This window comes from Ambystoma mexicanum, chromosome 2p, assembly GCF_040938575.1.
Source record: "Ambystoma mexicanum isolate Mex_15411 chromosome 2p, UKY_AmexF1_1, whole genome shotgun sequence".
NCBI lineage: Eukaryota > Metazoa > Chordata > Amphibia > Caudata > Ambystomatidae > Ambystoma > Ambystoma mexicanum.
Window position 1 is genome coordinate 1,135,684,497 of NC_090923.1, and position 25,807 is coordinate 1,135,710,303.

The 25,807-nt window shown below is 49.3% G+C and overlaps 1 long non-coding RNA gene across 1 annotated transcript in view; it reads left to right on the top strand.

Annotated features, from left to right (window-relative positions):
• The first annotated feature begins 1,888 nt into the window (after positions 1–1,888).
• The window catches only part of LOC138567217 (uncharacterized), a 222,044-nt gene continuing 198,125 nt past the window's right edge, over positions 1,889–25,807 (top strand). The window contains exon 1 of the long non-coding RNA XR_011302138.1: positions 1,889–2,385. This is a non-coding gene — a long non-coding RNA (uncharacterized lncRNA). The remainder of the gene's footprint in view (positions 2,386–25,807) is intronic.

The following is a 25,807-nucleotide window of genomic DNA, read 5'->3' on the forward strand; positions in this document are numbered from 1 at the left end:
TCTGCCTCTTTTATGGTGCGTACCTGCTTCTGAACTCCTTCCCAACTAAAATTTAGAGACGTCGGGAAGTCCCAGCGATAGGATATCTTTTTGTCTCGTAGCCACTCTGTAAGGCATTTCAATGCTTTCCTTTTTAGGATGGTGGTGTTCGCCAAGTCTTGGTAGATTAGAATGGTCGAGTCTCTGACCAAGATGTGCATTGAAGCTCTGGATTCTCTCATGATTTCCTCCTTCACCTTGTGAAATGAATTCTAGCTAGGACATCTGGGGGAGTCAAGTATGTTTGCCTGGACTTGGATCTATGGACTTGGTCGATTTCCAGTGGGGCACTGTCTGGCAGAGTCAGTATTAATCTGAACAGATCTGTTGTTTACCTCTCCTGGTCCCCATCCAAGACTGAGGTGGGAATTCCAAGTAGGCAAAATATTATTTAATCTCCAGCAGTTCTCTGCATCCTCTTGTTTTGATTCCGGGGCCTCACATCTAGCTTCTAAGGTGGCAATTCTATCGACCCCCTCTCCAACTTCGAACATTTTACTCGCAGATTGTTCCCGATATCTGCTGGGCTGCTTTCCACTGCCTCGACCCTCTTGTCCAGAGTGGACATCTTTTTCATAACTTCTTCTGTCCCTTTCTGGAATTCCCTTGTCATGGTTGATAACAAGTCTTGAAGGTCTACTTTTGTGGTGGACTGGGCTAGTGGAGCGCTGCTGGAAGTCGACAATGTCTCTGTCAGTTGCGTCTCTGCCTGATCCCCCTTTTTTGTTTTCTCAGGCTTGGTGTGTCCCATTAGTGTGAAAATGTCCACCTGTTTGGTGTTCTTCCCGCTTTTTGCCATTGCTTTTCCAGACGTCGCTAGGGACCGGGACTTTTATGTTTTCCTCTTTTGCGTTTTAACCGTTGGAGGTGGAAGCTCCCCCCAGAGTTAGGGCTTTTTAGGTGATTTGTTTTACAGGTCTAGTTACTCATCTGGGCTCATCCAGACCGTGTCCGCATACACTTGAGTAGGGCACGTGGGGGGGGGGGAGATGACAGCCGACTTTTGACGCCGGTCGCTGCCCTGCTTCTGTCTGATGAATGTCCCTTTAGTGCCTTGCTGGGCATATTCCGGGATCGGCCGGGCTGTGGAAGTGGGGCAGAGGGATCCTCGTTTTATCCTCCCCTATTCCGCTGTGGGGACGAGTGAATGTCCCGCTCTGGTAGCTATTCTGAGTGATTTGTGTTGGCTGTTCCGGGCCTGAGGACGATCAGAGGAGAACTAGTCTTGTAGAGGGCCCGGAGACTCCCTATTGGTCTGTAGGAGCTCCTAACGCACCCAGATTTCAGCGGGGCTGAGTTGGGACAAAGGATTGGGGACTGCCCCCCTCCCGCGTTGCTGCATGCTAAGCACGGTGGCTTACTTTGTTTTCTGGGGGTGGGGGTATGGGGTCCCCCCTGTGTATATTTTAATGCCTGGTTGGTTACCGGGGCAGTAGTGTGGATGATCTGCGCTTTAGTACCCCTCTGGCACTCGGATCACCACTCACAGGACCTCTATGTGGCGTGACTTCGCAGGGCTACGATCTACTCCAAACTCTCTTCCTATGGTTCCCGGGTAGTGGCGTTGGTGTTCAGTTCACTCGTTACTGTGTTAACCCGCACTGTTGCTGTGAGTGGGATAAGCCTCTGAGGTGCCAGGGCTCCCCTGACACAGGGTCTGGGGGGAGCCACTCCTGAGGTCTGCACCCCGTGTGCTGATGCGTAGCGTTGGGTTATGTCGGAGCCCCGTTTACCTTACTGTGTTGACTTTTCTGCGTTTGGTGGAATGTTTGAGTGTCAGTGCTTTACTTCGTGGGGGGGGTACCGGCCCCCCTTCCAGTGGGCCTCCTTCTCCTCCGACGTGCCGCGGGGGCTCCCGCTACAGCTGTGGCATTTATTTTGTGCTGGGAAACGCTGTTGGGGCCCCGATAGGTCCCTGGGCCGCGGGTCGAACCTCAGACTCTGCTCGCTGCTGCCCCTGCCTGCGCTTCCGCTTTACGCCGCGCAGATGAACCGGAGATGACACGGTCCACTGCTCTTTGGGGCTGGGGGCTGTCTGTTCACTTGAGGGAATCGCCTTGCCTCCGCTGTTGTAGTTCCTGGGATCTTGTGGCCACCATTTCCATCAACCCCGCTCAGCCGGCTATGGCGTGTTCAGACTCGGTCTGTTTATAATGAAATATGCGTTTTCCAGCTGAGCATTCTCATCCACTTGTGCACCGTCCCTTCCTTACTCCATCTGCAGTTTATTAAAGGTTAACGCGGAGTTAAGCAAGCTAAAAAGCTGTCAGTGGTTGGTGTAAGCCAGGAGCTTCTACGGACCCATGCCACCAGCCTCGGCTCCAAGCCACGCCCCCCTAAATTAAGGTATTTTTATGTTCATTAGGCATTTCCTGTAAAATGCCAGTGTGTTCCACTAAACTCTTCCTTTTACTTATATTAGTCCATGTTCGTACCTTATAATCGCGATTGGATAACTGATTGGAACATGGAACAGGGAGTAAAGCTTTCCAATACATACCTTCCATATAGTACCACTCAGGTTGATATTGTGGCAGTTTTGAATTTGCTCCATATGTCACTGTTGGTACTACCTTTTGGTTATAATATATGAGCATTGGGTAGTACGAGAACATACCGTATTTTGTCTGAATTATCTTTCCTTGCAAGGATAACGAGTTCAATGTATGTTTTATTTCATACTTATATGGTGCATCACATTTATTATCATTTATGTTGACTCTGAGATATTTGTATTTGGGTACGATAACAAGAGAAGCATGATTTATTGACCACTTGAATTGTGAGTTTTTTTTCATAGAGGTGTTTATTTCAAGCTTGTTTTGGTTAGCGTATTTCTGTAGAACTGTCAATTGTCACTGGAGACCAATAGGTGTCTGATCAAAGATATGATATGATAAGTTATTTATAACGCGCTTAATACCCAGAGGTTTCTAAGCGTGGACCGGGGATCGAACCTGTGTTGCTCAGTGTCATCTTGTCTCCAAGGCGAGCACGTTGCCCATGAACTATCCTCCGGAGACAAAGATCACTAAATCGTCCACATAGAAGAGCCATGTAAGCCGGTAATTCCCTGTTTTTGGTGGATATGTATTAGGCATTTCCAAGTTTTTACCAATGTCACAGATATAAACATTGAAGAGTGTAGCTGCAAGTATACATCCTTGTATTTGTATTTGTATTTTATTTATTTATATAGCGCACCAGGCCCCAGGGCTTTCGGACGCGTCACTTGGTTACAATCATAAAAAAAAACAGAACAGTGGATGAGTGCATTCATTGCATTCGGAAGAATATACAGAATGTATAGGTTATACAGATTATACAGGAGAAATACAATATGTAGGCAATATATCAAGGGGGAATATACACATTATGCAGAGTGTACAAGTTATAAGAGAAATACAGTATATGTACTGTATGCAGTAACGGTTGTAACAGGGACTGTTAACAATATAGATGTGGCTCAGGGCCAGGAGGACAATCAAGGCAAGTCTTGGGCAGACAACCAAGTTTTGACTTTGCGCTTGAAGGCTGGGAAGGTGGGTTCAGCTCTGAGAGTATTGGGTAGTGAGTTCCATAGTTTCGAGGCTAGGACCGGGAAGCTACGACCACCAGATTTCTGGAGGTTGAAGCGCGGAATAACAAGGCAGTTGGTTTGAGCGCTTCTTAGTGTTCTTGCGGATGTATGTGGTGTGAATCTGTGGGCTAGGTAGCTACGGGCTTGATTGGTGGGGCTTTTGTGAGTGAGTGCAAGTGCCTTGAGGGAGATTCTATGGGATACAGAGAGCCAGTGAAGATTCTGTCTGGTGTCAGAGATATGACTGTTCCTGGGTAGGTTAAGAGCCGCTCTAATGGCATTGTTTTGAATGGTTTGTAATTTTTTAATGTTACATTGGTTGGTGCCCAAGTAGAGGGCATTGCAATAATCCATTTTGGATAGGACCAGGGTCCTGGCTAGTGTAGTACAGTTGGCTGGAGATAGGAAGGGGCGGCATGCTGTGATGAGCTTGCATGTGTAGGAGGCAGCCGATGATACTGCATTGGTTTGCCTAGCTAATGTAAGAGTGGAGTCGATGTAGATTCCAAGCGTTTTTGTATCTTTAGCCACTTTAATGGTGTTACCATCAATGGTGAAGGATTTAAACGATGTGTCTAGTTTACTGAGTCTTTGGTGTGAGCCAAGGATGAGAAGCTCAGTCTTTTCATCATTCAAGCACAGTTCGTGCTGGGCCATCCAGGCCTGGATGACTTGGTAAATGGCGTTAATGGCTAGTGAGTCGGCTTTGTGGTCGCCTGTGATAGGGATAGGTATCTGGGTCTCATCAGCATAGTTAGTATAAGTGACACCAAGATAATCCAAAATATCGAAGAGGGGTTTTGTAAAGACATTGTAGAGTGTCGGGGACACGCAAGATCCTTGAAGGACTCCACAGGTGACTGGTGAGGGATCAGCGGTGGCGGTGGGGGAGAAGACCCTCATGGACCTATTAGCAAGGAAGGAGGTGATCCAGGCTGTGGCTTTGTCCGAGAAATGGGCTGCGGTTTTAAGGTGACGGCATAGGATTTGGTGATTTACTAAATCGAAAGCCGCAGAGAGATCTAGGAGGTTTAATGCCTCTTGAGGTTTTTATTGGTTTTGATAATAGCCCTCTTTCATTCAGTTTTATTTGAATTGTACTATTGGTGTAAAATTGCATTATTGCATTTAGTATGTAACTCGGGCAATCTGCTTCTCTTCATTTCTCCCAGAGTTTTGTTCGGGATATGGAGTCAAAAGCTTGTTTGAAGTCCACAAACGCAATAAATAATGGTCTCTTTGATCTGCTCGCTTGTTCTTTAAGGGCGGATATTATTGTCAGGTTTGTGTTAGTTCCTAAACCAGAGATAAATCCTGATTGGTGAGGATTAGTTTTATTGTTTGCTTTTAGCCATTTTTTCATGTCTCTTCCATAGTCTGGCGTAGAATTTTCCTGCTGAATCTAGGAGAGCCAAGGGTCTGTAGTTTAGCTGGTTATTTCTTTCTCCTTTTATAAATATCAGAATAAAAATCGATTGTTGCCAGGTGTCTGGAATTTTCCCATTCATTTCTATAGTTTTAAGGATGTTGTATAGTACGTCAGCCCATTATTCCGGGTGTCTCTTTATTATTGCATTAGAAAGCCATCGGGGCCTGGAGCACGAGAGGAGCTTAATTTCTTAATTTCCAGTAACACATCTAATCGGTCAAATTGTAAATTCTGTAAGTGATCATTTCTGTTCACCTTATCATCTTGCTCGTTACATTCATCAAAGAATTTGGTGTAATGTTTCATCCAACTCTTCTCGCATATGGCATTCAATATGAGAGAATGATTTCCATTGTTGTTTATGTTTTTTAATAGGTGCCAGATCTGGGAGCTTGATTTTGTGGCTAAGGCTTTTAGCATGCTCTCGTTATTTTCTTGCTTCCTTTGCGCAATGGCTTGCTTGACACGATTCCTTCATTAAAGCCATCCATCTTCTGATCTTTAGTGAAAGGGGTTTCTTATCGGTGGCTATGCATTTCATGTTTAAGTCTCCAGCAATTATAGTGGTGTGATGCAAAGGTTCTTTTTCTATAGTGTCTAGCATGTCAGAGACATATTTCAAAAATTCAGTGTCAGATATTAAAGCCGAGTTCCCATAAAGATTTAAGATCACAGCATGGGTGGTTAGAGGGTGATGTTTTTCAGTGAATTCGACTTTCAACAGTTGTATGCATGAGTGAGGAGCAAGCCATGATGTTAATTTCCCTCTGGAGTGTATCCGCAACGCAGCCAGAAGCCCTGCCATCGGTCTTCCTGTTGCTTTCTAGCTGGGGTTCAGCATATTTCATAGTTGGGAATGATAGGTTGGGACGTAATCCAGGTTTCTTGTAACTATATTATATTGTAGATGTCTAACGGCTGCTCTGAATTTTCTTTCAACAAATGCATAAAGACTCAGGTATTCCAGACTACTATTTTAAATAGAGCAGTTGGAGATTTCTTCTGGCTCTATTGGACATTTGTATGGTTGGTCTTTTCTATGGCTTCTTTTAGCCACGACCATTTGGTTGCACTCAGCATATTTTTGCTAGATTCACGGTAAACCTCACGTCTCAAATTACCTTGTGTTCTTTCACAATGTATGAATAAAGGTTGGTCTAGTGTTTTCCTTCCAGGATTTGTATTTTCCTTATGGACAGGTCTCTCATCTCTCTTCTTTACAGTTGTATATGATCTTTTAGTGCTTAAGTCAAAGCCCTGCGAGGCTAATGATTCTTTGACACTCCAGATTAATTCTTTCACTATTTGCGATGGAATATTTATTATCGCAGTATCCATACTTTTTGTGTTTTTAAACCCTTAAGTGCCTTACGTTTGCAGTGCCAACGACGAGATACCTCGTCCTTGTTGGCACTGCAGGGATCGCACAAAAGTGAAAGCCAACCCCAGGGCTATGTGAGGAGGAGGTTCCTCCTAACGGCCCGGGGGTTGGATTTCCTTCAGTTTCACGTCAGCGTGCGTAATGCACGCTGATGTGAAACAAAGTAATTTTCACTGCGGCAGCCATTTTCAGCTGCCGCAGTGAAAAGAGAAGGTGAGTGTCCACCTTTCTCTGCCTCGATCTGCAGCATTATTGTGCCGTTCAGATTAAGAGAGGTGTTGTTGGAAAGGAGAGATTCTCCTCTTTATAATGACACCTTATTTAAAGCATTGCTGGGCGCGGATCAGGCACAGATCGCTCGATCCGCGCCCAGCAATGCCACTAGACCACCATGGATCTGTTTTGTGAAGTGAGGGGGCGGGTGAGGGGCCGCTTACTATGTAAGCAGCCCTCTCGCCCATCCTCAAAAGCATGGGGCAGCCGTTTTGCCCACCCTGGGGGCAGATGGGCATGGTAATGTGCCCATCTGCCTCTAGGAAAGTGGGCAAAAAGAATGATAACGCATATTGTGTTTTGGGTGGTGGCACCCTAAACCACCAGAGATTGAGGGAATGGAAAGGGGATCCCCCCCCCACCCCAAGTGGATGGGGGGCACCTCATGTAGCCCTCCCTGGGGCAGCTTGGAAAGGGTACATGAGATGCTCCCCATCCATTTGGGGTGGGGGGAGGGCCACCAGAATTCTTGCCACAGGTCCCCCCAAGAATGGGGAAGTATGTTTTGCCAGAATTCCAGGACAGTTAGGGGTGATGTCCCCGGTCTTGGGAATTTGTTTCCCATGTGGGTCTACCATCCCCAAGCCCAGCGGTAGGCCAAGGGGGTTTTGGGCCGGGTCCCCATCCCTTCCTAGGGGTCAATTCTCTAACGCAGCCCAGCCAGAGCTCCAGGACGGTCGGGGTGATGTCCCTGGCCTTGGGCACCCATCTCCCATGTAGTTCGTCCATCCCCAAGCACAGCCTGGAGCTCTGGCTGGGCTGCATTACAGAACTGACCTCTGGGAAGGGATGGGGATGGTCGACCCACATGGGAGATAGCCACCCAAGACCTGGGACATCACCCCTGACAAATCCTGGAGCGCATGCTCTGCTGCATTACAGAATTTCCCTCGGGGAAGGGATGGGGACCCTGCCGGGGCTCCCTGGGACAGCCGCTGCACTTGGGGATGGTCACTCCATATGGGAGACAGCTGCCCAAGGCCAGGGACATTACCCCGGTCTATCGTGGAGCTCTGGCTGGTCTGTGCTACAGCTTCTCCCCCTGGGAAAGGTCAGAGACCCTACCTGGGCTCCCTGGGACTGCCGCAGCACTTGGGGATGGTCAACCCACATGGGAGACAGCTACCCAAGGCCAGGGACATTACCCCCCGACTATCCCAGAGCTCTGACTGGCCTGCGTTACAGCTTCTGCCTCTGGAAAAGGTTGAGAGCCCTGCCGGGCCTCCCTGCACTCACTGCTGGGTTTGGGGATGGTCAAACCACATGGGAGACAGCCACCCAAGGCCAGGGACATTAGCTCCAACTTTCCTGGAGCTCTGGCTGGCCTGAGTTAAAGCTTCTTACTCCGGGGAAAGTTGGGGACCCTGCCAAGGCTCCCTGGACCCACTGCTGGGCTTGGGAACAGTCCCACCACATGGGAGACAGCCACTCAAGGCCAGGGGCATTGCCCCCGATTATCGCAGAGCTCTGGCTGGCTCAGCCATCTCCTCTGCCTCTTCCAGTTGTATCTCTGCATGTTGGGCCTCCAGCTCCATTACTGCTACTGCAAGCATGGTTGTGGTGGAAGGGGTGTGGGGTGTGGGAGTGGTCCTTTCGTGCATTTACAGTGCTCATGGTGTGCACCTGGGCTGATTTTAGCCACCTGTTCAGCGATGTCAGTGTTTCCGGCACGGTTATCACGGTGCCACCGCCACTTCCGTGCCAGTGTTGCCAGTGTTTCAATGAAATCGGTACTTGGAATGTGCCCATGCTGCCACTGTGCCAGTGTTTCAGGCATGGCCTGCGGGTCATTCCACAGATTCCGTTCACAGTGCTGCCGTATATGGTAGCACCATGGATGTCACTTGCAGTGACAGGGTTTGTGGCATCTTCACTCAGAGTATGCCAGTCCGGAATAGGGTGCCGGTACGGCGCAACCGGCACCGTTATTTCTGGACTGGCCTACTTGTAATGAGGCCCAATGTGTGGTTTTTAACCACCCTAGGCGGCGTAACACTGCCCCTTGGCCCATCTGGCGGAACACTGTATCCGCTAAGTCGGCGGCTTCTAAGATGGCGTGGTCTGACGCTGCTTCCCGTTTGTGCAACAGTGCAACGGTTTCCTCCCTTTTGTCATATGGTAGGAACTCAAGTATTGGTCCTATTTTGAACCAGAATTCACGGTCGTAGCGGGTGAGGATAGACAGCAAATGTTCTGCCTTGATGGTAGTTGTGGCTGTCGTGGTGACTCTTTTGACAAAAGCATCTGTTTTCCCTCTTTGTCTGGAAGAAACATACAGGTAGAGGAGGGGTTGGCAGAATGCTTACGGGCCCTGACTCCTTCATTCAACCAGACCACTAATCTGCTGTGTCGGTCCTTGGATGAGAACGACTGGAAGATGGTACAGTTGTTGAGGTTGGGTCCGCACTTTTCAAGAAGATACTCAATGTAAACGTTTCTCAGGTTACATGTCGAGCAGGCCTTGAATAGGCATTTCTTCCTCATGTCTGCCATCTCCACAGACTGTTGAAGGCCTCAAACGCAAGATTGAAACTCCGGAGGCAACGGAATGGGCCGAAACTTCACAGCTGTTTGCAAGAAGCGATGCAGCACCAAACCTGGAAGATTTGATTGAAAAACTAGCAAAAAAGTTTGAAAATCTAGAAGAGAGAATTTGCATGGACTCACAACACTTAACATGCAGTAAAAAATCTGAAGATGGCCACCAGGGGTTGAGCTAAGGGGACCTCTCTAATTCATTGTGGGCATTGTGACTGAAAATGACTCTAATAGAGCACTTAAAGGACAAGCAGCTGAGACATTCAAAGGTAAACTGCTTTAATAATACTGAGGATTTCCCAGCCTGAAGACGGGTAATCTTCAAGTGCATGTGAAAATATGAAAGATCCAATGCTGGAAAAGTAAAAATACTTTAGAACATATATACAACTCACAGTTAGGCCACCTGCAATTGGTTACACTTTGTTTTAAATTACTTTGGCATAAAGCACATACATTAAATACAGTCTTTTAAAGTAGGGAGCAAGGGGTTCTTCAGAACTATTGAGCTGGACACCACCGCCCTGGGTCAGCCCCAGATGCGCTACGGTAAGCAGGACTTTGTGCTCAATGCATTCCCTATGTGGAGGGAGCAGGTCAGAGATATATGGGATCTCAGGCCCTGACTCCCCTAGAAAATTAGGAATGGTCCCAAATTATAATAAATTGCTGGAGGAAGCAAGGCTTGCCATTGTTGTCACTGCACAGGGTCGCCTGGTTGCGGATGCGAGTTGGTAGTCCCTGGTCGTCTTTAGAGTCTTCTGGAGACCTCGATATGTAGCGAAAATGCACAGACTCAGTTCCACAGTGAAGAAGGGACCCTCAGAGGGATCTTCACAGATGCACTTCTTGCATTGGCGGGGTCAGGAGGTACTCAGCAACCAAGCAATTGAACTCCACCTTCCTGCAGGCACGTCTCCTGGTGTAGGACAGTCCAGAAGATTCCCGGAGTCCCAGCTGAAACTTGAAGATGCCCATGATCAGTTTCAGCTATTTGGCCAGCCGGAAGCCTTTGCAACAGAGGATGTCTGGTAACAGGCTTGCAGAGCAAATGCAGCAGTGCACGCTCCAGCAACAAAAAACAGATGACAAACCTCAAGCAGGTCAGGTGACTGGTTGGTCCCACCACTCTTAGGGAGGAAGGCACCTCGCTGAGGTCTTCCCTGTCAAGTAGAAGGTTGAGGTGGTTCTTACTGGGCCAGTACTGGTCTCTGCAGCAGTCCTCTGGCATCCCTCGGTCGTCTTCTTTGGGTATAAATCAACATAACATAACATCTCTTAAGTTCCACTTGCTTCCTGTGTCCAGCTTGTCTCCTTATATACAGAAATGGTCAGAGAGCGGCCCCAGCCCTCCAATAAGGACACTCTGCACCATTCAAACCTGGAGGTGGCTGCGCAATTGGGGACATCCAGCCATCCCAAATCTTCCAGCAACTTCCAAGTCCCTGTTGGAATGTGTATTGAGGCAGACAGCCCCTGCCCCACTTCCTGACAGCTCACCGACACTAAGGAGAGCCTTTACAGGCTTTCTGCTAGAAGTCCACCAAGGTGCATGAAGATAGCCTTTCCCCACGTAGAAAGGAAGAATGGCTAACAAAGGACAGGACATCTTGAACAGGCTTAAAAATGTAAGGGGTGCCATAGTGAGTATATGGTCCCCTTTACTGCATTATCGCGGCTGCAGCAGTAGTGGGGGTAATGCACTCAAAAATTGTAGTAGAAAGTATTAACTGCCACCACCCTGATCAGAGAATGCCTGATAAGGCTGGTAACTGAAATAGTAACATGTTTAATTTCACAATTTGACATCCCCCACCCCGCTTGACTGGGGGTGTTGGGGTGCCCCCCGGCCGCTGCCAGCGCTAAGGCGGCCCTGATTTGACACTTCTCACAAAGGGAGAGGCCCGGGAGAGTGTCCCTTGTGTGAGATAAACTGGTCAATAACGCCTGATTTACCTTGCTCTCGATTTGGCAAAGTCTTTAGTGACCTGTGTGTTGGAGACCAAAAGGGACACAGCCCCCTTAAGAGAGAGGAGCATGGGACTGGGGGGAGGGAACCAGGGAGAGGAGGGCGAGCGGAGGGAGGGGACAATGGGGAGTTAGAAAATGTAATCAAATAAAGGAAGGCAGAAGCATGACCCTGTCTCTGCGTATTATTTAGACATAGGCCCCGCAGGCCGACCACAACAACTGGCGACGAGCCAGGAGCACACGCCCACAGCCTCTGTGTGAAAGAGGCACGGAGAAGAAGAAAGGAAGCCGTGCAGAGCAATTTGCAGGGGAGACCAGCGCTGACGGACATCGGTGGAAAGGAGAAGCTGGGAACACGACGGTGCCAGCTGCAGAGGGAGCAGAGCCCCCAGCGAAACGAAGGACCAAGCCCGGGAGACCAGAACCCAGCGGGAGAAGAGGGAAGCCAGAAGACGCAGCAGCATCGGCTACGAAAAGACATGCAACGAGAGCTACGGCAGGCAGCAGCCGCTGCACGAGCCATGCGGATCACAACAGAAGATGAAGCCAGGCGCTCCTGGACACACAGGTATGCAGCATGCATGATCCCACTAGAACGCGAGGATCGGGGAACGGAAAGCCATCCATAGCCACTAGAACATGAGGACTTGTCATTATAACATTATTGAAGACAAAGAAAGCGCACTACGCATATAACCCACTAGAACGCGAGGATTGACGACACCAAAGACACAGCATATATAAGCCACTTGAACACGAAGATTGCCGCCACTCGTGATACAGCATCCATTTAAAACATAACCTATCACTAAATCGTCAATGCAGACGCTGAAGGCGCACAACACTATAAGCCATTAGAATGCGAGGATCAACGCCATCAAAGACCCGGCAAATATAAGCCACTAGAATGCGAGGAGCACCACCATCAATGACACGGTGCCCATCATAAGACACATGGTGCATACCTACCACTAGAAAGCGAGGACTCATTAACAAATCATCATTAAGGTGCATATCTACCACTAGAAAGCGAGGACTCATTAACAAATGTCATTAAGGTGCATACCTACCACTTGAAAGGAGGACTCATTAACAAAACGTTATTAAACGTCATTAAAGACGCTGAGACGCAAGCACAAAGCGCAGCTAAGACACTTGAAAGCAAGGACTTGCAAAGACCGCCCCAACACCAAGGCCACTCCACAGGACCAGTGGCCCCAAACACAGCACAAGCTGCGCTGCACTGTGAGTAAGAGCAGTCTGTCGCCATATCTCAACCAGTGGTAGCACCAGCGGACCAGACTGCCCAACCCGCCGTAGGTCCGGCACCTACCAACCCAGTGTCCTTACTGCGACGCCCGCACCCCTTCACGTTGGAACCACAGGAGGACCCAGGCCAAAGATGGCAGGAGTGGATGGATGAATTTGAAGAGTTCATGAGAGCAGTGGGAAACCAAGATGCACCCAACAAACTAGACATCTTCACTAATCTCGTGGGTAAGGAGATGAAAAGCGTCATCAAGACCAGTCCCCCACACGAAAAGACCACCTATCAACTCCTCATCACCGCAATCCATGGCCGCCTGGTTGTACTCCCCAACAGGGACTATGAACACTATCCCTTCGATCAGTCTACCCAGAACTCACACAAAACAATTGGGCAGTTCATACTACATCGCCAAAGGAAAATCGCGTATTGTGATTTTGCAAACTTCAGCGATGATGAGGCCATCCGACTAAGGTTGATTGAGGGGTGTATATCCTCGCAATTTAGAAAACATCTGCTGAAGAAACCCCTCCCATTACAGGAAATAGCTGAATTGCCAAGAGTTTATGAACGAGTGGACATACAGGCAGCCCAGACAGAGAACCCAAAGAAAACAGACACCATTGCTGCCATGGCCAATAGCCCCCAAGGCCAAACCCACCAGATGGTTGCGCCATCCCGCCTAGAAACCTGGAACACTGCCCGCCGGACCCAGCCCGAAAGGCAGTGCTACAGATGCAGGTTTAAATTCCCACACAAGGGCCAATGCCCCGCCATTGGCAAGATGTGTTTGAGGTGCGGCCAAAAGAACCATTTCCAGATAATGTGCAGCGAAAGGGTTCCCCTGATGCTGGCACAGAGACCGCCACCATAATCGACCCCCCTCTCGGAGGTACGACCCAACAAGAGTATCCAACCTGCAGCCATATCCAGATAGAGATATTTCAAGAACTGGATTCGGCAGAAACACTACGGCATATACACCGCACCCTGGGTTCATAAGGGCTGTCGAGAACCTACAAGACATGCCCGAAGGAGCATTCGACAACCAAGAACACCTGTCTCACACACAACCCTACCAAGGGTATGACCAACGACGAGTATTCCCCACAGACGACCCATATGAAATCCCTCCGGTGGAAGAAATTTCATCAGGCGCAGAACAATACTACGAGTACGACTGGTACAGTAAGGAATACTTCCGGCTCATCTATGACACCTCAGATGATAGCACAGCCCCGAAAGTCACAATACTGCTGGGAGGTTACGACACGCCATTCCTCACTGATACAGGGGCCACCGTCAATGTGATGAATGAAAACACATATGAAACCATGGCCGGCATGTACCCATTACAACCATCCCGTGCCCGCATTTTTCAAAGGGGTGCGCCCTTACCTCTACAACCCAAAGGACAATTTCTGTGCGACCTGGTGCATAGAGAACGACGGGTTCCCGTCGTGATTCACGTCATCAAGAGCCCAGTCCCTGGAAGATGTCTCCTGAGCTACAAAACGGCCACAGGGCTGCAACTAATTGACCTTCGATATAACCAGTCTGAGAAAATACAGGGCCTCCTGCCATTGAAAATACGAACATTAACTCAAAAGGCGATGGACTTGGACAAGCTGAATAGGATGTTCCCCAACCTTTTCGAGGGTGTAGGAAGGCTGAAAAACACAGTTGTTCGCCTTCACATTGACCCCACGGTACGGCCCGTGCCGCAACACCCCAGACAGATAGGGTTCCACCTCCAAGCAAAGGTATCACACGAGCTGCAACTGCTTCTGCAGAACGACATAATTGAAAGAGTGGAAGGTCTAACCCCATGGGTGTCACCCCTGGTAGTAGTTCCCAAACAGGACGGCTGCTTACGACTCTGCGTCAACATAAGAATCCCAAACATGGCCATCCAGAGGGAGAGACACCGTGGACCTAACATAGAGGACATGTTAGTGAGACTGAACCAAAACCAAGCCACCAGGTTCTCGAAGTTGGACCTAAACCAAGGATATGATCAGCTGGTCATCGATCCTGCATCCAGGCCAATAACTACCTTCACAACCCATGACGGCCTATTCTGCTATAATTGGCTTAATTTCGGAATATCTTCAGCAGCTGAAATATTCCAAGAGACAATACGAAGATTGATTACGCCAGTCACCAACACCTTCAACTACAGTGATGATATCTTGGTGTTCGGGACCACTCAGGAACATCACGATGAGACACTACGACAAGTATGCACTATTCTCCACAATGCAGGCCTCACCCTCAATGGCTCAAAGTGCACCATCAACAAGCACAGCCTATGCTTCTTTGGCCACATCTTTTCAGACCAAGGTGTCAGAGCTGACCCAGAAAAGGTTAGCGCCATTGTCGACCTGGAACCACCAAGGGACGTGTCCGAGCTACGCTCCTTTCTGGGGATGGCAGGCTACTGCGCCAGACACCTGCCTCACTACGCCACACTGACAAGCCCACTCCAACTGCATCTCAAGAAGGACCTCCCTTTTACGTGTGACACACAGTGCCAGGTGGCTTTCGTTGCAATAAAGGAGGAATTGGCTAACAACCACTAACTCGCATATTTCAACCCAGAGTGTGACAAGATCACAGTCGACGCCAGCCCGGTGGAACTAGGCGCATTCTCGCTCAGACCAACCCGCACCAGAAGTCACAAACCCACATAGTGGCATACGCCAGCCGTGCGCTCACGGCCATCGAGCAGGCTTACTCTGAAGCCGAACGAGAGAGCCTGGCAGCAGTCTGGGCATTTGAGAAGTTTCACCATTTTATAATAGGGATGACATTCGTCCTTATAACAGATCACCAAGCACTCCTGTCACTCTTTGGCAATCCCAAAATCAAGATGGCACCGCAAATAGAGAGGTGGGGCATCCACCTCCAGGAGTATGACTACACCATTGTCCACAAGCCAGGCGGTGAAGCCAATCCGGCAGACTACTTATCAAGACACCCCAGCAATGCCTCAGATCCTGGTATGCAGCTGGAGGCGGAATCGTACATCGCCTACCTGTCCCTGAATGCCCTTCCTCCCGCCATCATCAAGGAACTATTTGCCAATAAATGCAGGGCCGACCCCACCATCCAAGCGGCCATCAGCCTCACAAACGCCCACCAGTGCTGCCATGCAGCCACTGAACAATTTGAAAAGGGGGAGGTGGACAGGAGAGACCTGCAGAGAATGGCACGAATACATAAGGAGTTGGCCACATCGGAACAAGGGATACTCCTGAGAGGAAACCGGCTAGTTGCCTCCAAGAGCCTCAGGAAACCCCTTGTTGTTATTGCACACAAAGGGCACAGGGGCATAGCCAACACAAGATGATTCTACGGAATCAGACGTGGTTCCCCTACATGGACACCATAGTTGAGGATACATTACCACCAGGGGGCGCATGAGCATGGCTGCCTGAGTCTGCGTCTCCTTAATCAGGCTGAATCATTTGTAAATTAAGGCAGTTTAAACTGCAATTTCTACCAATATCATTTTCCGTTCCTGGTACTTACCTACTTAAGCTCCACTGTCTGCTTTTTCGGTGAAGATCGGACCCGCCTGGCGTGGCTTCGGGATCGAGTCTCGGAGCGGCCTCCCTCCCGCTCTGTCATTGGGTTGGCCTGCGGGGACCTTCCCGCCTTCCAGACATCCAGGGCGGCGGTTTCCCCCTCCTTCCTTTGTGCGGTCGACGCCAGCCTTGTCCTTGGTTGGGGGCACATCAGCGGGTGCGGCTGCCGCTGTTCACGGAGCCAGCTTCGGTCCTTCTTTGGAGTCTCTCTGGACCGCCGGGCTCCTCACCGCCCTCGGAGCCCCCTCCTTCTTCCTTCGCTTCCTGGGGCCTCCTCCACACAGCCGCCTCCACACAGCTCTCCGAGCCCCTTCTTCATTCCGTAGGGCTCGGAGCCTCCTCCTCCTGCGTGCGATCCCGGCCGACTTGCTTCGCTGCTTCCTGGGGCCTCCTCCACACAGCTGCCTCCATACTGCTCTCCGAGCCCCCTCTTCATTCCACAGGGCTCGGAGCCTCCTCCTCCTGCGTGCAATCCCGGCGGACTCGCTTCCCTGCTTCCTGCGGCTTCCTCCACACAGCTGCCTCCACTCAGCTCTCCGAGCCCCTTCTTCATTCCACAGGGCTCGGAGCCTCCTCCTCCTGCGTACGATCCCGACGGACTTGCTTTGCTACTTCCTGGGGCCTCTGCACTTCACTCAGCCCCGGAGCACCGTCTGCACTACGCTGGACCCCGGCTGATCTGCATCGCTGCTTTCTGGGGCCTCTGCGCTACACTTGTCCCCCTGAGCGAACCAGCACTACGTGGGAACCAGTTGAGCCGGCGACTATCCACTGTGCTGGTTCTGTTTGCCCCTCTACAGCTCCGGCGCAGTCCGCTCTCACACCAGACCTCCCCTTCACCCCATAGGGTCCTGGTGTGCTCTGCAGCTCCAATGCACTCGGCTCTCCTGGTGTGCCTGCGACCGCTTGTGGCCCCAGCATTGGGCCCTCCCGGAGCCTCCTTTCGTCTCACCCTCCTGGTGTCCGGGTGGCGTCCTGCCTGCTTCCTCTTCGGCCCCTCCTTCTCCTCACTTGTCTGGTCGAACCTGTGACTGTGCCTATGTCTAGCCCTCGGGACCCCCTGGATCCTCCACCTTCGCAGTAGAGTTGAAACGGGGCGGCACTGAGTGTCCCCTCTGTGGCGCTCCGCTCAACGCCCCCCTTCTCCACTACGCGGAGCCCTGGTGAGTCTGCAACGACACCTGGATCCATCTTCAGGACCTCCCGAGTCCACTACTTGCCTCTGGCACCTGATCATTCTACTGCTCCACTGGCTCTGCTCCAACTCTACTCCCACGGTTCTTGGCTCACCCGGCTCTGATTGTGATTTGTGGGTTTCTTCTCCCCCCTCCTCAGCCCACTTTGTCATTGAGTGTTCTTACAGCCCTGTACTGTGGTCGCTTTCTCTACTCTACCCGGTCATCACCTTCAGCGGTGTGGTGATAACTTTGAGTACCTACTTTGTCCTGTCTCAAGCACCACTGGACCCCTCCATCCACAGTCTCGAGATCCTGCACCCTCTGACTCTTTTGGTTCCTTTTGGCTCCCTCTGTGGTGGTAACTTTGAGTAACTACTTTGTCCTGCCTCAGGCACCACTGGACTCCTCCATCCACAGTCTCGAGATCCTGCACCCTCTGACTCTTTTGGCTACCTCTGGCTCCCTCTCACCTCTGACTTGAATCCACCGTCAACGCCATCCTCACCTGGTCTCCTCCAATTGTTTCTTCCTGCCAATTCTCCTCACTCCTGATTCCACATTGCCCTCTACATCCCCCCTTTATATAACAAACACGCTGGTCTCTACCCTCTACATTCCCATTCCTACTATTACTGCTCCTACCTACCTGTCCGTACCTAAGACCTTGGTATGCGATCCTCCATATCTCCTTCTCACCTCACTCTCCCCCCCCTCTCCCCTCCCTACCATCTCCCCCTCTCCCTCCTATTCTACTTGTTCCTCCTGATGCCTAGTCCTCTCCCATCTCACCAAGACTTTGCATTACTCTCTGCTGACGAGGCTCTCTCTTCCCTTTCATCTTCTATCGCCACTGCCCTTGACCAACTTTACCCCCTTTCGCTCTATCGCCCTACTCGGAAACCTTCTCAACCCTGGCTTACCTCCCATCTCCGCTCTATACGATGCCTTCTCAGGCGATTAGAGAGACTCTGGCTCAAAACTCCCTCGCTTTCTAATCAAACCTCTTACTTCTCTTACCACGCACTTTACAATTCTTGTCTTGCAACCAACAAGTCCTCTTACTACTCTAACCTTCTCCAGTCTCAAGCCTCTCATCCTCGTCGGATTTTTCAAACTCTTACCCGCCTTCTCACTCCTCCTACTCCCGATCCCTCATCCAACTCCACGCTTTCTCCCTCTGACTTTGCTAACTTCTTTTCCTCCAAAATCATCTCACTCTGCCAAAAAATTAACTCCCCCTATAGCTCCCTCTCTTCTCCTCCCCCCTCTCCTCCCTCTTCCACTATGTCTGTCTTCTCATCTGTTTCTACTTTGGATGTCTCCTCCCTTCTTGCCAAAGCCCACCCCACATCCGCCCCCTCTGACCCTCTCCCCTCCGTTCTCATCCCCAAGATCTACCCTCTTCTTATCCCTTACCTTACCACTTTCTTCAACTCCTGCCTCCCTTCATCTACCTTTCCCTCAGCTTTCCAACATGCAACGAATATTCCTATCCTAAAGAAACCCTCTGCTGATCCACTCCTCACCACTAACTACAGACCTATCTCCCTTCTACCTTTCCTTTCTAAACTCCTTGAGCGTCTGCCTACTCTCAACTCTCTTCCTTCGTCTCTTCTTCCGCTCTCCTTCCTCCCTTCCAATCTGGCTTCCGACCCAAACACTCCACTGAAACTGCTCTCACCTCTATTCTCAATTCTCTCCGCTCTGCTCGGCATGCCAAGCAATCTTCCATCCTTATTCTCCTTGATCTCTCTGCAGCTTTTGACACTGTCGATCACCCACTCCTGCTACACACTCTCTCCTCCTTCGGATTCAAAGGCCCTGTTCCGAAATGGTTATCTTCTTACCTCTCTTCTCGTTCCTTTGCTGTCTCATGGGGGGGCCAGACCTCTCCTTCCTTCCCTCTCATATACGGTGTTCCTCAAGGCTCTGTACTTGGTCCTTTCCTCTTCTCTCTTTACACCTCCCTCATTGCCCCTGTTATCTCCTCCTTTGATATCTCCCATCACTTCTATGCCAATGATACTCAACTCTTTCTCTCTTTCTCCTCCTTCACACCTGACCTCCATCTTAAACTCTCCTCTTGTCTCACAGCCATCAAGAACTGGATGTCCTCCCGCTTCCTCTCTCTTAATCCTGATAAAACTGAAGTCCTTTTCTTCCCTTCTAACACACTTCCTCTTCCCTCTCCTCCCCCTTTCATCCACTTTCCTCCCCCCAACCTCCCTATCTCCTCCCATGCTCGTAATCTAGGCGTTCTATTTGACTCCTCTCTCACCTTTTCACAACACATTTCACTTACCCCCCGCTCCTGCCGATACCACCTCTACAATATTCGCAAAATCCGTCCCTCCCTCACATTCCACGCAACCAAACTCCTTATCTCCTCTCTCATCTTTTCCCGACTCTTCTACTGCTCCTCCTTAATCTTTGGACTTCCTGCATCTCAGCTTGCCCTCCTTAAATCCATTTACCACTCTGCTGTTCGTACCCTTTGTCTCCTTACCCCCCGTGACTCCATCTTCTCCTCGCTCTCTCACCTTCGCTGGCTACCTTTCCACTTACAGCTAAAATTTAGCTTTCTCTGCCTTGTTTTCAAATCCCTACATGGTCTTGCTCCTCCTTATCTCTCTTCCCTTCTCACCTTTTACTCCCCCTCTCGCTCCCTTCGTTCTGCTGACCATTTCCTCCTCACTGTACCTCCTTCCCCCTGTGCTTCCTCCCGGTTCCGCTCCTTCCAACTCCTTGCTCCTCATCACTGGAACTCACTCCCCCTCTCAATCCGCTCTTCCACGACCCTCCCCTCATTTCGCACTTCCCTTAAATCCCTCCTCCTCCATTCTCTACCTTGAAGGCCCCCCGTCCTCTCTTCTTCCCCCCTTCTTTCCCTCTTCTAACTCCTCTCTCCCCACTCCTATTTCACTCTCTCTCCCTTCCATTTTCACTCGTTCTATCCTTCTAATGACCCCCTCACCAATCCTACTCCCACTCCACTTCCCCTCCCCCTCAGTTAATTGCTCTCTGCACTGTTTTGTTGTTGAATGATTCATGATGTAATTTTTGCTCCCAATGTTTGTTGTTGTTCTCTGTATTAGTTGTTCAATTGTACAGTGCCTTGGTGTAAGGCACTCTATAAATAAACAAATCAATCAATCAATCAATTAAAACTCTGCATACCATGTCAAGTGACAGCGACACCTGAGCCACCATGTCTGCTCCAAATAGTCCCACTACCTGAAGGACCCTGGCAAAGGGTGGCCATAGATTTTTACGGACCCCTGGAAGAAGCAGGTCCCCTCCTAGTAGCTATCGATGAGTACTCCCGATTTCCACTGGTGAAACACGTCCCATCAACGGCATTCCATCAAGTAGTGACAGCAGTGGAGGAACTGTTTAGTGAGTGGGGTTTCCCCAACATCGTCAAAACAGACAATGGTCCACCATTTCAAGGCCAAGAGTTCCAGAAGTTTGCCACACACTTGGGGTTTCAACATCAAAGAATCACACCGCTATGGCCCGAGGCCAATGGCATGGTGGAGCGGTTCATGGTAAACATCAAGAGAACGCGCCAGAAAGCGGCCGCAGACCTGGCGTCCATGCCGCAAGCAATCTCCCAGATGTTGAGGAGCTATCGGAACACCCTGCATGAAGCAACAGGCAAAACCCCAGCTGAACTCATGATCAAATACAAGCCACAAACGCGACTACCAAATCTAGAAGACTACACCCCAGCAGAAGACGCTGAGATCAGGGAAAGGGAAGCCGAGAGGAGGAGAAAGACCAAAGAATGGACTGATCAAAAGCGGAAGGCCAAAGAGCACCAGATCCCGGTAGGCGAGGTCGTATTGGTTCGAAAAAAAAACACGATGGAAGAAAACAGACTCCAGATATTGACCTGAGCCCCTTGTGGTCACCGAGGTCAGAGGGCATGTGGTCACGGCCACAGGAGAGGACAGGGTCATAACAAGGAATGTGTCATTCTTCCGCTGTTTCGAGAAGACCAAGAAGAGGAGACACCAGTGATGGGAAAAGGACGTAGAGGCCAATGAACCCCAGCCGGAACCTCCCACGGATCCCCCGCCGAGGTGCCAGATGAAGAAGCTGGACACCCACCTGGCCGGCCACAAAGAAACATACGCAGGCCGCCACGTCTCATCAAACAGATGTAGGCCACAAACTTTCATGATAAATAAGGGTGGGGATGTTGGAGACCAAAAGGGACATGGCCCCCTTAAGAGAGAGGAACATGGGACTGGGGGGAGGAACCTAGGGATGGGAGGGCGAGGGGAAGGAGGGGACAACGGGGAGTTAGAAAATGTAATGGAATAAAGGAAGGCAGAAGCATGACCCTGTCTCTGCGTATTATTTAGACGAAGGCCCCGCAGGCTGACCACAACACTGTGGGCAGGGATGTCATTTCACCAAAACGCCAAGGGTAGCAGAAGTGACATCACACGACCCTGGAACTCCCTGATGACACAGGAAGTGTTGTCACATGGGGGTGGGGTCAAATGACATGACAAGACGTGGTGTAATGTAATTTGACCCTTTGAGTATACCAGGAACCCGGAAAAGGCAAGTCTTGACTATGAAGAAACAGTGAAGGTGGAAGTCAGCGTTCGGAGTTAAGGAGCAATGAAGATGGAGGGAGAGTAAACACATACTTAGGAAAATGCATCTGAAGCTGGTTACTGTGGTGAAGAAGAAGGAGAGTGTTGTTTGTGAGGGACTGATATTTGCATGTTAGAGGGTTTGGAGCTCCTGGTTGGATACTAGTGGTGATAGAGGCTTATGAGTTGCAGTGTGTTTGTCTTGTGTGCTGGCAGCTATGGCGCTAGGCCTTTGGTTGGGTGTTTATGGGGTCCATGGTGTGGGGTTGTGTTAGGGAGGATTCCCATTTTATGTCTAATTTCCCTTACCTATAGAGTCTCCCAGCAGCTTTGCTGGATTTGAAGGGTTTGTTTTTTTCTCCTGCTAAGAGTAAGACTCCTTTTCCCACTCTTAGGCATTTTTGCTATGTGTGTTCTAGGCTAATTTTTGTGTTTAATGTCTATGGGGTTTTTCTCACCCTCATAGGAACCATCTTTATACACATGTGTTACACAGCACCCTCAGTGCAGTGACACAGGGGTGTCATAGTGACCCCCAAACATAGACTCCATACCCTGGGACTACTGTCTCCCAGGGCATGTAAAGTCCCCATTGACTTTATTAGTCAATTTTTGTGAACTAAACCAGTACAACCCATCTTACTATGGAGGTACTGGGAAGGTTTAATAGTTTTTCCCTGGTGTTCATTTTCGAGAGGGTACCGTACAGTCCCTCTCTCAAAGGTTTCTGGCTGGTGGCAGTGGTTACTACCGTAAATATTCGACCGCGAATATTTCCCTATGGGATTTTCCCATTGTTCGAGGCTACCACCTTTTCTGACAGCCTCTAACATACCGCCGGTGTATTTTAATATTAACTTTACTCCGGTAGGTTTTATTTGCCAGAACTTTTTTATAACTTCTTTCTCGTGGCTTTCTCTAAACTCCTAACCCTGGTCGGGGATCCTTTGTTCGTCCTTTTGGCGGGCTTCTGCCAAGAAGCCTTCCATTTGGTGCCACTGAGTCTGGGGTGGGTCCATTGTGTGGGAAGGGGAGTAGGACCCCTGGACAGGGTTGCCTCAGCAACCCATGTCGCACTCTGTCCTGATAGGCTGGAGGGTCTCCCGCCAAGATGACCACTCCACTGTGTGAGTGACAGCTAGGCTGTATGAATGGGGATCTCTTTGCATAAAAGCAGGGTCCTGAGGACTGGAAGAGCAAGACGTCGCCACTGGAACTAAGAAGCCAAAGACGAGAGAAGCCAAAGACATCTGCAACGACTGAACCACCGGTGAAGCCCTGCTGCAGCGTCTCACCACTTTTCTCCACACAACGAGAGAAGATCTTAATCTACAAGAGCCTTCTTCCCTTGAGCTGGTGGGGCCAACCAGTTTGTCAATCGCCTTCCCAGACCTGCCTTGGTCGAATCGCCAGTAGCCTGTACTCAGAGACCGGATAGCCAGGCACCCGTCCACCCGGACCGCGATTTAAAGGAGCGTACCTTTTATTTGTCGGGCAGCACTGCGGCTGGTTTCATCCCTGGGTAATGCAGTGACTCGAACCTTCCTTCACGACGAGAGTCCCTCTTCCTCTGCTGGATCACCCGAACTGCAGGAACTACCAGGAACAACCGCCACTGCAGGAGCCACTTCTTCATATTAAGGTACATTGTTCCGCCAGGCCGCCCTTTCTGCGTGGTAGTGCTAAAGGTGTTTTAAATCCTTTACCTACCTGTTGGGTTGGCCGCCCTTATCTTCTAAACATTGTCTTTCACCTTCTGCATCCACCTTTTTGAAATCGTTAACCAAAGACTTGACTGCAGCTACAAGAACATTTTGCCCCTGGGCCCTTTGCCCTGTACCACTGACTCTGGCACAGGCCTATTGACTCTGGCTAAATTTGTTAGAACTGCCTTCTCCAGATTGCTTCTCAACTAGAACTGTGTTTGTGCACCTACTTCTTATAACCACCTTTTCCTTCCCACTTTTTAAACTTGTGAAGGGCCATTTTGGTCAGTTTTCATTTGAGTATTCTCTATGCTAAAGTACTGCCTTGCCTAAACTTGTTCACAAACGTATGGGAAGTGTTGCTAGGGTGTGTAAGAAGATATTTCTGTATAACTTGTGCTTTCCCTCCTTGTGAGAAATTGCTAGAGTGCCATTTGTGTTTGGTTTTCACTGTGCCGTTTTGCTTAGTTTTCACTCTTGCTCAAACTTGTCTACAATTTAACTAGGGAGTTGTGTATACTTTTCTTGACTGATTTTAACTTGCTTTATTAACTGTGATTAATGTGTTGAACTAGAAGTGTGTAAAATAAATATATATATTCTTTTTAATACAAAGCTTTGGTCAGTGGTTCCTTGTGCCATGGTACTGTAGTCCTATTGTGTAAACCCTGAATACTGCTCATCTCCCTCTTGAGATAAGTCTGACTGCTTAGCCACAGCTACCAACTAAATCTTTGTGGTACAGACTGATACCAAAGGGGATTTATTGCTCATACCTGTAGTCTTAATCTTCTGTAGTGCTCCCTAAGCGAAATGCACAGGATTCTACCTAACACTGGTGTACAGCGGTGAGGATAAAAGTATTGGATTTACATTTTAGTGTACTGCTAGTACCTTGGTTCAATTAACCACAAGGCTAACAATCACAAAAAGTTTATTTTAAACAATGTCAAAGTATGGAAAGTGACAGCCAGGAGACCCTCCTTACTAATGCTGCTGATTATTTAAGGGATCTGTGTAGACAGAAAGGTCTTCCTGTCAAAGGCAAGAAATCAAAAAATATTGATAGACTGTTAGAAAAACAAAGTCTGGATAGGGGTGCTGTAGTGCCCACTACTCCAGCAAATGTAGCAAACATTGAGGATGATAATGTTGAAAATGTTACTGTTGAAGCAGATGAGGAAGAGGAGGATAACAATGTCACCCACTCTCGCCCTCTGCCTGCTCAAAGGCCTCAACCTGTGGCCACCGGACCATTGTCAGGTCCCACATTAAGTCCTGAATTTATCACTCTAGAAAACATGAGACTTGAGCTAGAATTCAAAAGAATTAGCGCCCAAACTGAACAGAAACATCAAGAACTAAGGCTCAAAGAATTAGAGCTCAATCATGAGCTTGAGATGAAGAAATTGTCTTTGGAAAATGCTTCTCTCCCCGAATCCTCTAGATCTTCCAGTCCAAAAAGACCCCGGATGCCTAAAGAGATTGTGGGTATGTATGAACCTAAGTTGGATGTATTAGATTGGTTAGCGATGTTTGAATACAATCATGGGCTCCAGAATATCACAGGGAATCAGTTGATCCCCTGGTTATTCTCTAGGCTCCCCCCCTGTTGCATCTGATGTGGTAATGGAGTTGGGGGAGGTGGATAGGATGGATTATGAATGTGTGAAACTAGCTTTGATAGCTAGATTTGGGAAGACTCCTTCCCAGTACCTTAAGAGGTTTAGGACCCTCAGAAAGCATGATAGTACCGCTTGGGCTACTTGGGTGAATGAGTGTTTGAAGAACTTAGAAGGGTGGATTAAGGGTTACAGAGTTAATACTTATGAAGGAATGAGAAATCTTGTAATGGTGGAGTCTTTCTATGATGCCTGCTCTCCTGGGCTCAGACAGCACTTGGCTGATTCAAAAGAACTAGATTCTAAGAAACTGGCTAAGACTGCTGACTTGTGGGTTGCCAACAGGGCTACTCACAAGGATTCAGGGGTCACTCAGAAAACGGATGATGAAAAACAGCCTAAGAAAGACAACAAAGATAATTCAAATAATTCCAATTCCAAAGAGGCCCCCAAACAAAATTCTAAGGGTAAGCCCCAAGGGAAACCTAATCAGGCTAGTGTACCTTCTGGTCCCAGACCAGAAGGAGTGTAACAATCTTGCCAAGAGGATGAGAACAAGCCACCACCTCAATGAGTATATATAATGAGGTATTCACTAACCTGGTCAGAATGCCGGGAAGGTA